Below are 14,095 nucleotides of genomic sequence, written 5' to 3'. Positions count from 1 at the left end.
GTGGAGAGGTTTTCTTTTTAAAAAAGAATTGATATTCTGCATTACCTTTAATACAGTTTCTTCATTAAGGTTTTGTAGTTTTAAAAGAAAGACCAAAATTTCTTCTCCCTGTTTTCTGACTTAACTGCGTCTTTTTTTTGTGTTAAAACTGTGTAATAATTTTATGGATTTTAGCTGGCGATGAGGTTTCCTCTGCGGACAGATTTGTAGTTATAATTGCATGCCATCGTACTGTGGAATGTTCCCTTTACAAGATAACCCAAATAAACATACCAAAAATCTTAAATCATAGTGTGAAACTACTCATACCTGTGACCCAACTACAATAAGCTGTGTTACTGAGTTGGTTCAGACAGAATCGTAGGATTGCCAAGGCTGTCTAACCTGCTCTCTGCTTTGATTGGCGGTTTATTAGATGCTGCAGATGACTGGATGTGGACAGCGATGGTTCAAGAGCAGATGGTTCATTGAAGACATAACCATGGAGTGCTCGTGTACTTTGTCCACAGGAGATGGTGTGGCAAATGGCTACTGTCTGATCATCAGAAGTTTACGAAACAATAACAGTATTTAAGATGTGCTCATCTGTAGGGAGAAGTAGTTGTCTTCTGAGTAAAAAGTAATTCATTTCCCTTTCTCTGCATGAGATACCAATCTTAAATGGCCGGACTGTTCTCTGAGGAAAAAAACCAGTATCGCCTTAGCTTCATTTCCAGAATATCAAGGCAATCCAGATTTTTGTGGTCAAGATTCTGCTTTGTTTACCTCACCTGTCCCTAGTCCAAGATCGAATTCGGGACAGGCAATAGAAAATATGATCTTTGTGAGTTCTGTCAAATTGCACTTTGCAACATTATTGTCATGAAATTGCTCAATGATTTCTTTTTTTTTAATGAAAAAGAATTGAACTTGAAGGATGTTTTTTAGAGCTAAATGGTGCTAGGTAGGCATGGATGTAGGCTGTACACAAGAAGAATACAAATATCTTGTCTTATAGCTGCTTTATCAGATTAAAGACTCCATAGAGGGCATATCCCTAAGTAACCATTCCTTTGCTTGAAGTAGCTGGAGGGAGGAGTGCTTAACCCACTGTCGCTGCAACACCTGGTGTTATCATCTTTGTCAAGCTCTGGTTTTGTTGTTTTCTGAGTGGATGCAGGCCTGTTCTGATCATGCTCCAAGTTAACCAAAACCCTAGTGATGGTTAGTGTAGCAGCAGTAAGCTAATACACCTGCTGGGTGGTTTGTTGGCAAGGGTTTGGCACTACGCTAACCTGGACAGTTGGCTTTTGGTTAGCTTTGAATATATTCTCACCATCAACCACAGCAGCAGTACAGGTACGATCTCGGGGCTGTCAGAAGGAATAGTAAATGGTTACTGTGGTTAATTCACCTCAGCTGTGCTCAGGAACATAACGTAATAAATTGCTGGCACTTAACAAAGAGCATTATCCTATATAGGCTCTTCTGTCGCTCATCAGCAGACTAGCTGGGCACCGTCCAACAGTGCATTAAGCAGTGTGACTACCATCTGGTCTGTATGATTTGTTCTGTCTCACCCACTCCTTGGTAGCGCGCTCTATATTCCTTTCTCGTGCAAAAGTATCTGCTTTTCAAAAACATGCTTGTACTGTTACGCCTTTCTACTTCACGGGGGGCTGGGAATGAGGAACTGTGCCTTGCATATGGATTGATGACGTTTGATAATCCTTAGGCTGGAGTTTGCTCTGCAGTTCAAATGATGGCAGCTCAGGCAAAGCACTAGGACCAGCGGTCAGGGCTACGTGCTTTTCGTCCAGCTAGCTGACCGAGTCGATGCTCCTCGGAAAGGTATGCGATTTCCTCACCTAATCTGGAGAGCAGGTAGATCTGTTCTAGGACAGTGTTCCCCTTTCTGCTAAGAAGGGGGGATGATAGCACATGGTCAGGGATGGGATAGGCCTAACTTCTGAAGAAAGTGGAGAGCTGGGGATCAAACAGTTGGTTTTTTTCTCTCTACCCTTCCAGACATGTTCTTCAGCTGGAACAGGGCAAGAGGCTGTTGCTGATGATGTGAGAAGTTGCTGGTGTTGCACAGGGCTACCTAAGTTTTTAATACACTTACATGCCCCATGCCCTTTAAGAATATCAAGAAATTACCCTTTATAAAGGCTTTAATTTAACAGCTTTTATAATCGTAAATACGGTTGAAAGACGCTGAACTTCAGGGGGATACTGACAGCAGGATGGGAAGTTGTGTGCCACTGCTATGCACTGCTGCTGGAAATGAGCCTCTAATCCAAATGGCTGTGACCTGGATATCAAAGAAGGAAAATTAGGGTCTGTTGCCAAGAAACTGAGTGTCCTTGGCATGTAGCAAAGCAGCAACAGAGTTTTAATTATCTAATTAAAGTGTGGCATCCCGTTATTTTATATCATTTAGAAAGCCAGTTGTGGGTGTTGTCCTGTTTCTTTCTTGCTACTCTGTAGAAAGGGTCCCTGACCCGAGCAGGTAGCTGCGATGGACATGCGTATCAAAGCCAAGATGTTAACAAAAGCAGCAGTCATTGACTTTGCTCATATGTTGTTAGTTCTGTGCAGGTTTTCCTTCTTAATCTTTGCAAGTTGTAAGTAATTAAAAATTGTTCTGTGGGAGATGTAGGACGTGTTTGGAAATTTCGGGTTATTTTTTTCCAGTGTTCTACTTTGTCCTACATTTCAGCTCTGTGTCTCTGGGGTGGTTTTCATTGACTTTGAAATCTATCTTGGCAAAGTTTAATGGCACTCACTGTTTTGCTTGTTTCTCTTCTGTTCTGCTTTTCCTTTGATATGCTCTGATAAATATTTGCTGTGGGACAGATTTCAGTCTTGGTTACGTCAGTATAAATGAAAAGCACAGTCACTGAAGTCCATGATTACACTAGAGGAAGTGAAATCGGACATGGGCTCGCCTGTCCGAAGCCGGTAGCTCTGTAAGTATTGAGACAGCCTTTGCTAACGAGGGAGAGAAAAGAAAGAGGACAGACAGCCTGCTGCAGGGATTCACTGCCTGAGACAGGACTCTGGTCTCCAGCAGTGTCAGGGTGAAGATCATGCCCGGGGAAATAGTTAAATATGCGCACTAGGAAATAAATAAGTGTCAAATGATTCACATAAAAGAATTTTAAGATCGTACAGATAGGGCAAGCGATGAGTCATTTTGGTTTAGACATGTAAGCCATGAAGGAGGGGAATCTCATTTTCCTTTCCACTGCACCCCTCACACTCGGTTTATTGGGGGCACATAGATACCCCACAACCTTTGTGTAAATGAGCTTTGCCAGCCCTGGCTGCATGTGCTTTAACTTGAATTATTTTTGACATTCTTGCCTTTTGGCCTTTAAAATTCTCCTTGGTTAGAGCGAGTCTTGTTTTCTCGCAGTTCCTCCCCAAGTCCTTTTCCGCTGAGGACAGGATGGGTTACGATGCAGGCTGCGTGGGCTTTAGCCCTCCAGCCCTGCACTTTTGACCCTTTACTGCCAGGGCTTTACTACAACTTAAGCTATGTAAATGCATGGTAGCATGCAGCTTATTAAATACTCAGCTGCTTCCAGACTTAATGGCTCTGCCTGGCCTTGCCTGCTAAGCAGCATAGCAGGCTGTGTGCTTAGCAACCCCGGCTGCTGTGAATGCATCACCCCCGTGCACCGCTTTCCCTACTGCCTCGCCACTGAATAGAGCAAATATTTCCAGCTTTTTTTCCGATGGTACGCAAAACCTTGTCTAGGTTTGGGTGTAGGTAGCACCTGCCAGCCGCAGCCTGTGCTAACAACTGTGTTTCAACAGCACCATGAGGTCTGACTAATATGGGAGACAAAACCTGGGGCTGCTGGAGGTGCTGGACTCATTTCTGCAAGTACTAGTGACTGTAAAATATATGTATGAGTAAATGTAGATCCTATGTTTTTAGCACTTGCTTTTTCTTAGCAATTCCTAAATGTCCACTCATAAATAGTTTCTAGAATAATTAACAAACTGCTGCTCGTTGGGGCTGGAAAAGTGCACAATTTGCTGGGACGTGGGTACTCTTACCCTCTGTACTTGGAACTCATTTGCTGCATGGAAGAGGGATGCAGCCAGTATTTCTCTCCTTTCCTATATTATAGCAGATAATTTGCGGTGGTGTTGGTCGGTTGATTCTTCGTTATTATTGTTTCATTCGTTTTGTTTTTTAAAAGCTCAAAAGAGTTCCTGTGGCTTCACTCAGGTGTTTTTACCTATCTTTTTTTCTCACCTCAGGTAACCCTTCTGAGGTCTTGGGAATGAGTGTGGCTCAGCTAAGCCTCTAGTAAGATAATCACTCAGAAATGATGATATTAGGGAAAATGAGTGGAAGATGAAACCCAGCATGTTTTCAAGTATTTTAAGCCAGAATGAACCACAATTATTATCTAGTCTTACTTGCTAAATAAACAGGGCATAGGTCCTTCTCTCTGTTATTTCTGCATTAATCAAATAAGTTCTGTTGAAGTATGGTCTGTTCCTGCCATTGACAGAATGAAAATGAGGACGTTCTCTGTGAGAAAACACCTGAACCATTTTTTAAATAATTCTGTTTTAACAAAAAAAGACATTATCATGGCAGATACCCCAGTGGCTTCTGTGCTGCCACCAGGCTGTGCTTGAAGTCTCCATGGGGTGAGGACAGCAGACGTGAAATTTCAGATCAAAGATACATGGTATGTATTTTCATGGCAACAAACCTCCAGAAGTCCTGCGTGTAATGGCAATATTTATATAACAATTCGGGTCTTCAGAGGAGTATACAGAAGCTGTGAACTGATCTGCACAGCTCTTCAGTGGAGTTTATTATATTTGAACTGGTTTATCTCTGGTGAGCACGCAGGGAGATTAAACAACTACTCTGGAGCCACCAAATGCATCTGAGGCAGGGCCAAGATTAGAATATTGATTTCTGGCCTCCGCAGTCCCAGGCTCAGTTCACTACATTATGTTGTTTTTACAGATAACGTTTAGACAAATAGATCTTGACATATCAAAAGCTCAGTAGCCTCTCAGTAAATTGAGCAGGGCTTTAGCTGTTCAATTCCTGTGATTTGTGCGTGCCTCATGCCTGGTCCTGGTAATCTCAGTAGCTATTGTATATTTACAGTGAAAACCACTTGTATCCTGAAGCATACTAGACTTTTTTTTTTTCTCTTGGAGTAGAAATAAGCCTAATTATGTTACAATTTCTTCTTGTCAGATTGAGATCTGCAAATACGTTACTTCAAAGAAATTCTGCTTCAATCCTCTTTAAAAAAAAAACAAAACACATTGATGGAGATTCTCAGTCCTAACCAAGAGTAGCTTGTTGCTATTTCTAATTTCTTGTTTGTGTAAGAAGCCAGAAAAATGGGAAAAGTCCCACAGACCCAAAGTTCAAATCCAAGTGCTTTTAATGAAATCACCTCGTATCACCTGAGGATACTTGGTTTCTGATACCCGAATGCCAAAGAAAAGGCAAGTATATACATGAAAGCTGAAATAAATTCTACACAGAGAATAATTCAGTTATGGTAGTACTAGAAAATTTGTCTCCCAATATCCACAGTGGTGTAAGAATATTGCCAGTGCTACAACCCCAGAAACCTCCGAATCACCTGAGCTTGCCGAGATGTAGACCAGAACCTTTTCTCCACATTTCTGAACTCCAGGTATCTCATCTGCAGCTAACAAAGGACCCTGCTTACTCAGACAGAGCCTACTTGAAGTTTGGCAGTCCTACAAGAGCTGTACTGGCGTTTCGAACACGTCAAGTTATCTAACAGTCTTCTCCACCCTTCCTTGTTACCCCATGCAGTAGCACGATGTCATTTGTCAGAGCGCCAAAACTGGAGACATGCTGAATATGTGAATACCAAGGAAGTGGTTTCCTTAGCAATAACAGGCATGTGAAAGTCAAAACTTCCTTTCCTCCTCATGTGACCTTTTTCAAAGCAATTCAGCCCAGGAACAATAGGAGTGAATTCCAAGCACCCGCAGTGTTCCTGCACCGCCAGGCAAGGATCTGCCAAACGGCCAACTTATCTTACCTTTTTATTAAGGTAAAATTATATTTCTCTTTAGATGCTCTCCACAAGGGATTTGGTGTGTTTATGTGTACAGCATAGTGTTTCCTGAAAGCAAAATTGCCTAACACCACAGAAACAAATATATAGAAGATAAGTAATTTTCTTGCCATTGTGGACCAAAACTTTTGTTATGCATAAAATCCAAAGTCCCTTCTGTTGAGAGGAAATAAGGGCATGAAAACTCTTGCCAGCTCATTTTAGTAGCTGGACCTCTCTGATGACATTTTGCCCATTTCATATAAGGTGAAAATCACCACTCCTTATGAAAACTACTAAGAAAAAGAACGAGGGAGAGAGAGACAGATGATTTACGAAGGCAGGTAAGAGGAAGATGACGTTTGTCTCACCCGTCCAGCACACAAGTGCAGTATCAGTCCTCTGTTGCTATTCTTATCCTGAATATTTGGTACAGCCTTTCCTCATCCCTAAGGAGACAGCAGTGATAGCCAGAAGTACTTACACAAAGCCGCCTGTCGAAGAACCCAGAAGTATTTTCTAAAAGCAGCTACTAAATTTAAACCTGAGCTTCCTATTGAGTTAGGGAACTATCTTCCCTGTTTTTCCAGCTGGGGAGGCAATACAGCAGGTAGTTGTCAAAAGGGCAGAGAAAATTCCTGTTGGAGCTGGAAATGGTCGTTCAGCATCCTTTCTGTATGGCAACGTGTGAGAGACAGGCTTGGATTTCAGAAACTCAAGGAAAGCTCTGGTGTTCCAGTTCTCCCCAGCTTCGGTGTTTCTGGGTCACCTGTACCCAGCCCCTTGCTAGCTGCCTTGCTGCCCGCTGATGGGACCTGCATTCAAGTCCCTGGTAATTAACAGAGAAGGGATTCTCCAGTTCTCGGGGACCGCTGCTTATCATCTTGCTTTTAATCACACATGCTGTGGTTTGCTTGGGTTTTTCCTCCCCATTTCAGCATTTAGTTTTAAACTCTAGAGGACCAGAAGTTTTCAGAAATGAACTATGCAATGTGGATAGCTGAGTTTGGAGCCAGTCCTGCCAGGCAGAAGAAATTTGACAGGAGACGGTTCCTCTGCAGCTTTCTGTGAATCTGGGGAAGGGATGTGGCATGGGTTCGGAGCCTTAATGTCTGGAGGAAAATAGGCAAGCCATCTGCTCCTGCAGGCGCTGGCACATCGGTGCTTTGTGCCAGTTACACCAAGGCAAAACTTATTGTCTCGCCAAGCATTCATGTCCAACAGAGTGTGTAAGTACCTGCGGTGAGTTGCTGTATGAAATCCCAGTCCACTCTTGGCAAAATGTCACACCAAGCACGTTCACGTTCAATGCCAAGAGCTATGCAACGCTGTGCGATATTCCTGTGGTTTCTGTGGTTTCTGAAGGTGGACTGTCACGAGGATGCTCGAGGAAGGATGCGGATGGGCTGTTGTCAAGGGGGAAGGCTGGGTATGTGCAGCAGCCTCTGCCACTGATTTGGTGCCGGAGGGGGTGACATTCAAACCAATTTCTTGTTACGCCCTCAAAGGCAAAAGGCAGGTGTGACCAGAAGTAGGGGCAGCCGAAGCAAACCAGACACAACTGTGGTGAACAATTGCAATGTGTCTTTCCGGATACGAGACATCTGCCCCGCACAGGGAAGGAGGAGTGGGAGAAGAAGGATTGTGCTTCCCATGGGGGAGCGAGCGAGCAGCGGCCGGGACACGGCTGCAGCGGCACCGCCGTAGCGCGGTGCGACGTGGAGGTGGGCTTTCTGCTGTCGGGAGGCTTAGCAAGTGATGCCATAGCCCAAAATACCACATTACACAGGCTGTGTGAAGTAGGTACGGACTTGGAACAGCAGTGGAGCTGGAATCAAAGACAACCGAGCGCTCCTAGACAGTGCCCCGCCGTAAGAAAGAAGGACTTGGAAAAAGGCCCCTGCCTTTCTTTCTGGTGTGGCAGAAAAGGATCAGAAAAAGGTGTAGGAGGAGCCAAGAAAATGCTCTCCAGCAGAGGAAAGACGGCCGATGGGCTGTCCACAAGTCCCACTCCAACAGTAACTATACAGAATGGGTCAAAGTCGAGCTAGGCAGTACCCTGGCACCGCAGTAATACCCAGTAAACTACTGCAGTACCAAACAGTGCTTATTTTATTACATGCCAGTGCCTGAATGAGTAATTCGGGATTTATTTAGCTATCTCCATGTTGCTGCTCTGTGTGCAGGGGGGTCTGCAGTGGGCTGGCCAGGAGGCCCAACGCTTGGCAGCGAGGCAGCGCTGCGCAGTAACGACCCCGCGTTCCAGGAGGAAGGACGGACTGGTGCAAAAACACAACAGCGGCACAAAAATTCGGATGCCAGGAGAGGGTGTGCTGGGGGCTTGCAGTGGGGAGCACAGTGTTAACTGCTGGGGCTCAGGGAATCGTTTGCCTATCAAGGACTAACCTGAACATACAGGCTCAGTGCATTATAATTACCCAACACAGAGCAGACTGCAAGATATGTGTCACGTGCTGTGGGACTAGGCGCTATTTCCAGCAATCCCATAGAAGTGTCATAGGATGATACTCTCAGCTACATGTTAATTAATCAATAGTTTTTTTAATTCTGTTTTCCTTTGTTCATGTTAAGACAGGCTTTATTGCTCTTTATGGGTCATTTAGCTCGATAAATCTATTTGAAAAATTACTTGACAAATGTTTGAGCAAAGATTCTTTCTAAGTATGTGTTCCTTTTGGAGAAAATCTGGCAAAGTATCTTCCGATCTGTTCCTTCATAGGAGAGAGAATACAGTCAGGATATGCCAGCTCCTCCTGCATAGTGCAGCTATTTTCTTCCTTTAGTTCTTGCATGTTTCAGTTTTACAATTGCTCCCACGGGTCATAATAAACCAAGATATAAAGAAAATATATTCAGCATCTTTTGAAAAATAACAAGCTGTATCCTTTACAGGAAATGTGGGTTGAGGCATAGTATACAAACTTTTGTCATGTCCTTTAATCTCACTTAACAGGCACATAGTTCAGCCATGCTGGTTTCTTCAGAGCATGTGCTGATACGATTTAATTAATAAATCAGATTGCAGATTCTGTGACTGCTAGAAAATGTTCAACAGCAAAGTCACTTTGACAGAGCTGCTTTTCAACATATTACCCTTCTGCTGAAAGATCCCCCAATGAATCCAATATTTGTCTCAAGCACTGAGGAGAGCAATGACCTACTATAAACAGCACTGCCTGGCAGTCAGAGCTTGTCATTGTTAATTTACTGCCACAGCAGCTCATTCCCAACCTTTCTGAATAAACACAGGTATTAAATCATTCCGCTGATGGAAAAAATGCAGATTCCATTCAAATCGATATAGTATGATGTTTCTAGACTTCACTTTTTGAGTAGTGTGTTTTAACAAAACTCAGGCTTCTAGGAGATGGGAGTGTGAGCTAAAGCAGTGCTATGAGCCTTAGTACAGAAATTTTCCAGCTATTCCAGCACAACAGTGCTGTCAGTTTAATGCACTTTTGAAACCTGCTATGAAGTGACTATGAAAGTAATGAGAACCAAGCAGATTGTTCTGGGTCTGGAAGAGCTGCTCCAGGTGAAACCCCCAGCGAGAGGAAAAACGTTCAGTGACTGAGAATGAGGGCAGGATGCAGACGCAAGGCTGGGATGCGCAGACGAGGGCGGGATGCAGAGACAAGGGTGGGATGCGGAGACCAGGGTGGGATAAGGGCCTGAGCAGACACGCAGCTCGGCTGAGAGAGGTCTTTCACCAAACACCGGCTGCATCCTTCCTTTCAGCACAGACACACAACTTTGCCTCTTCACAGTGATCTCTAGGCCCTTTCGTGTCTGAGAGCCGTCAGAGACCTACCCCACTGACTAAATTAGAAAGCATCTCTGCAGGAAAGCAACAGTGGGCTCCAGAACTTTCCTGACGATTAACTTGAAAACGTGCGATTGCCCATAAAGCATATTTTCTGTTGTGGACAGCTGAAGGACATGCAGAAATTCAGCACTGCTGCTATTGCAACTACTGAGACCTGAAAAACAGGTTCATTACCAGTTCTACAGGTGTAATGGGAGGATATGGATCTCATGTCTTTGGTTTCACTTATTTTTGGTGCTCGTCACTTATCAGGCAGATTTGTTCCCATTTCTGGTTCATTCTTCTTTTGTTCCGATCTGTCTCGCAGGCAGTGTTTGGGAAGAGCACCTGCCTCTCCAGCACCATTTTGCACCAGCAGATCTCCAAGAACCTTAACCAAATGAAAAGAAATGGAAGGAATGAGGCAGATTTGGGGCAGTTGGCAGGGGCAGGCGGGTAGGGAAGCGCTGTGGATCAGTGGATCATCCTCCAGAGGAGCAGGTGGAAGAGCTGTCATGTGAAAACCCAGTGTGGCAGGTCCTGGAGTGACACCCAAGCTCCCTGAATCCTCTGTGGCTGCCGCTACTGCTAAAACCCACCGAGCAGAGCTGTTCTTGTGCTGGTCCATCTACGGAGAATAAGCTACTCCTACCAGCAAACACAGGCTGCTTCAAGTGGCTGTGGTTTCTATGGGGAACCTAAGGGTTTCACCCCCGTTGTGCCAATGTCAGACAGGTATCACTAGGATGCTTTGGGGTTTTTCTCCTCCAATTTTTAAAGAAAATTACTTGTAAAAGCTACATTAAAAGAAAGCCATACAATCGAGCACTCACATGGTAGGAAATGGAAGAATTACAGTTACACTCTTTAATTCAACTCTTTTTTGTCCCTGCATGATACAATCTTTAATTATACTCCACCAGCTAGACTTGTAAGAAAACTGCTACTGCTTACTTTTACTGGTAATTTATTATAGAAAATAATACGCTAAACATGAATGACATGTTCAGTGATTCAATATTACCAAAGCAATAATGTGATAAAATACTGTGGTGTTACTTGTTCGCTCCTCATACTGTACTTACTGTACAAACATTTTAGTGAACAGTATGGAAAGCCTGGAGCTTGAAAGTATCTTTTGGCAAAAAAAAGACTTTTAGTCGACGAGAAAAGTTATCTCGGAAAAAAGCAAAGGATGTGGACTAATTACTTTGCTTTCTCGTCCCAGACATTCAGCTAGAGAAGAGAAGCTTTACAAAACTCATACGATAAGTGTGAACTGAGCAGCTTGCATTGCAAACCAGAATTGTTAGTTCATGCTGTTTGATGGCACCTCTCCAATGTACACAGGGCCCTGATCCTTAAAAGCTCACGCACAGGGCGTCTCTTAACTTTACATACATGTACCGTCACAAGAGCGTCCAAAAATGAATAAATCCCAGTTCTTGCAATACAGTATTTCATGTTCTCCCCTCTTTTGTTTCTGTATTCACCTCTACTCCAAATTTTAATTTGTTAGGAAATTAAATGTTTAATATTTTCTGGTCTATTCCTGGTAGAAGGTGCAAAGAGCTACAGACATTTACTGTTCTCTTACAATATTACAAATGTAACTTTTTTCAAATTTAAATAAATATGTAAGATCTTGTACCAGAAGAACTGCTGTCTGTGTCTTCAAAGACATGTATTAGAAAAATTTCTAGTTATAACCTAAATGTTTGCCTCTGAATATTAGATTTTTTTGCTTTATACTTATATAACTAAATTGTCCTGTTACCTTTAGCAAGACAACATAAAGAGAAAATTCCTCTGATGCCAGAATGGCAAAACTGGGCCCTTCGTTCTTTAAACAACAATTCAAAGTCACGTTGCCCTTATTGCTGGCCTTCAGTACTAAAGGTTTTCCTCATGCCTGGCTTCACTTTGACTTCATGGCTAAGGTTTCAGCTAATGATGCTATCAGACAATAGCAGAATGCAATTCAAAACAACTACTGGAAAAATCCCTAGCCCCTTCCAAAGCTACCAGGTTAGGACAAAAGAAGAGCTGTAATACCTACTGTGAAGGAAACACAAGCATTGAAGCTATTGGGCCTGTATCTGTACATCGATTTGCTCGCTAATTTAGGGATTTGTTGTTTCAAATATAAGTTGCAAATGGTTTGATAACATGGCCTGAAAACAGACAGAGCTTCTGCATCTTTTGAGAATTGGTGATTTTTTTTATTTTTTTTTAATTTTTTCAGCCACAGGATTTCTCTGGAATTAACTGTTGCCCTGTCCAGTGAAGGTCACCTGAGATAGCAAGCATATGCCGTCATGGTCAGTACATCGTATCTAGTCGTTTTGTTAGGGAATTTAGGTCTTTTTTGTTAGCATGTATTTCTTTTACTATGCTATACAGAGTTAAACTATGGTATATGGAGAGAGAAGAGGGTAACTGGTAATACTGGCGATATTATGGGCATCCCTGTGAGGCACTAAATTGAACCGAATCAGTCAAGAAGAATATTCTGTTATACTTGGGATCTGAAGTCTAAAAGTCACTTTTGATTAAATTGTAAAATAGTATTTTCTAAGCTGTGTTAATTTTACTTTGAAGTCCAGAGCAGCAAAAATGCAAGACAATATTAGAGTTAGTCTGATCATCTTTTTTTGAAGGCTAAACACTACATACAGCTCCCTAACTGTAGCTCACTACCATGTGTGCATGGTAAAAGTACCGAATTGGACATCTGCTGCTGTGCTCTTTACCAGCGAGGCCACTTTAAAAAGCTGTCTGCTGTGCTTTCAAAGAAACCCATCGCTGCGTTCCAGCGCTGAAGACAATAGCGGAGGGCAAAGATGTAACCTCTCTTGCCTGCATGCTATATATTCACATTACATCTCCTGCAGATGAGAAACCGTCATTACCATGAAGAAAACTAATTTGGGAACAGTGTATTTTTCTGAATTATTGTTTCAATCAGAAATGAAGTGGAACTGCCCAATCTTAGTAGTTATTCACTAAGCAGGTTCATTATACTTGTATCTATCAGCCAACCCACATCAGATCCTCTTGTGCTAGACATTATAAAACCAAGAGCTGTTCTGAAAGTTGGACTATGCAGAAAATCATTTGGTACCACTGAAACATGTCGCTTGGAGGAGTGCCTAACTTTGTAACTTTTTTAGTACAAACGTTTTTGGAGTAAGGAAAATGGTGTAATACTAATTTCACTCAAAAGCTCAGACTATATAGGCCGTGCTACTCAGGAACAGAACATCAGCCAGAACGTGTTGCTTGCTTGTGACTGGAAACAGCCAGAGAAGAGGCAGAGACAAGCGGTCACAGCTGCAAGGGAAGGGTGGGAAATGCTGGCCTGAGAGAAACACGAGGAATCTTTCTGGTAGAAAACTGACTGGAAGAAAGCTAGGAGCACTAAATGAGTATCAAAGAAGGTATGTTCTTCTACAAGGAAGCAGAACTCTTGTCAGTGCCGCTCCCAGCTCTACCCTTGACTTGGTTTTCTGGTGGAAATAATCTGTGAGACCGTGAGTAGTGGCTCAAAGGGGATTTGAGCCACATTTCTTTAGTTTGGATCAGAAGGAGCAAAAGATACCACTGGTTTTGCCCTTGATGTTTCAGCGTGCTTGTCCTTTATTAAAAACTAAAATCAAATGACTGTGCTTTTTCTTCCTCCCAGCCTCCCACACAGCAGCTCTGCCGCAAATCAGATGCCATGGAGGGTAGGTACCTCTTCTTTCCAAATGTCTTGTTTAATCTCCTCCTTCCCTTCTGTTCAGCTTCTCTTACAGTACAATAAACCCTGGGCTTTGTCCACCAGCCTGCATGTATACACTAGGCCTACAACCTTGTTTGTAGTTCTGATGACCTCTGGGGAGAATATATCAACAGTTTCTCATCTCACTACAGCAGTGAAAGTGAGTAAAGCACAGTTGTTTTGTCTTTGAGCAATGGTTTTGATGAGGAAGTTATCTTGGTAATTAAAAAAAAACCCCAACCCCCCCAAGGCCTCTGAATGGCTTCTCTATTAATCACTACAAGGAGACCATTGACTTACTGCATTTGTGAGAAACATGCCCATAACAAAGTCGACACAGCTTTTTCTAACTCAAAGAGCATTTAATTTGGCAGAGACTAATACCTTTCCCTCACAGATATTACAGTAATAAACTGTGACTGAAAAAAGTTAGTAAAT

Source organism: Accipiter gentilis, chromosome 15 (assembly GCF_929443795.1).
Source record: "Accipiter gentilis chromosome 15, bAccGen1.1, whole genome shotgun sequence".
NCBI lineage: Eukaryota > Metazoa > Chordata > Aves > Accipitriformes > Accipitridae > Astur > Astur gentilis.
This window is presented reverse-complemented; position numbering follows the sequence as displayed.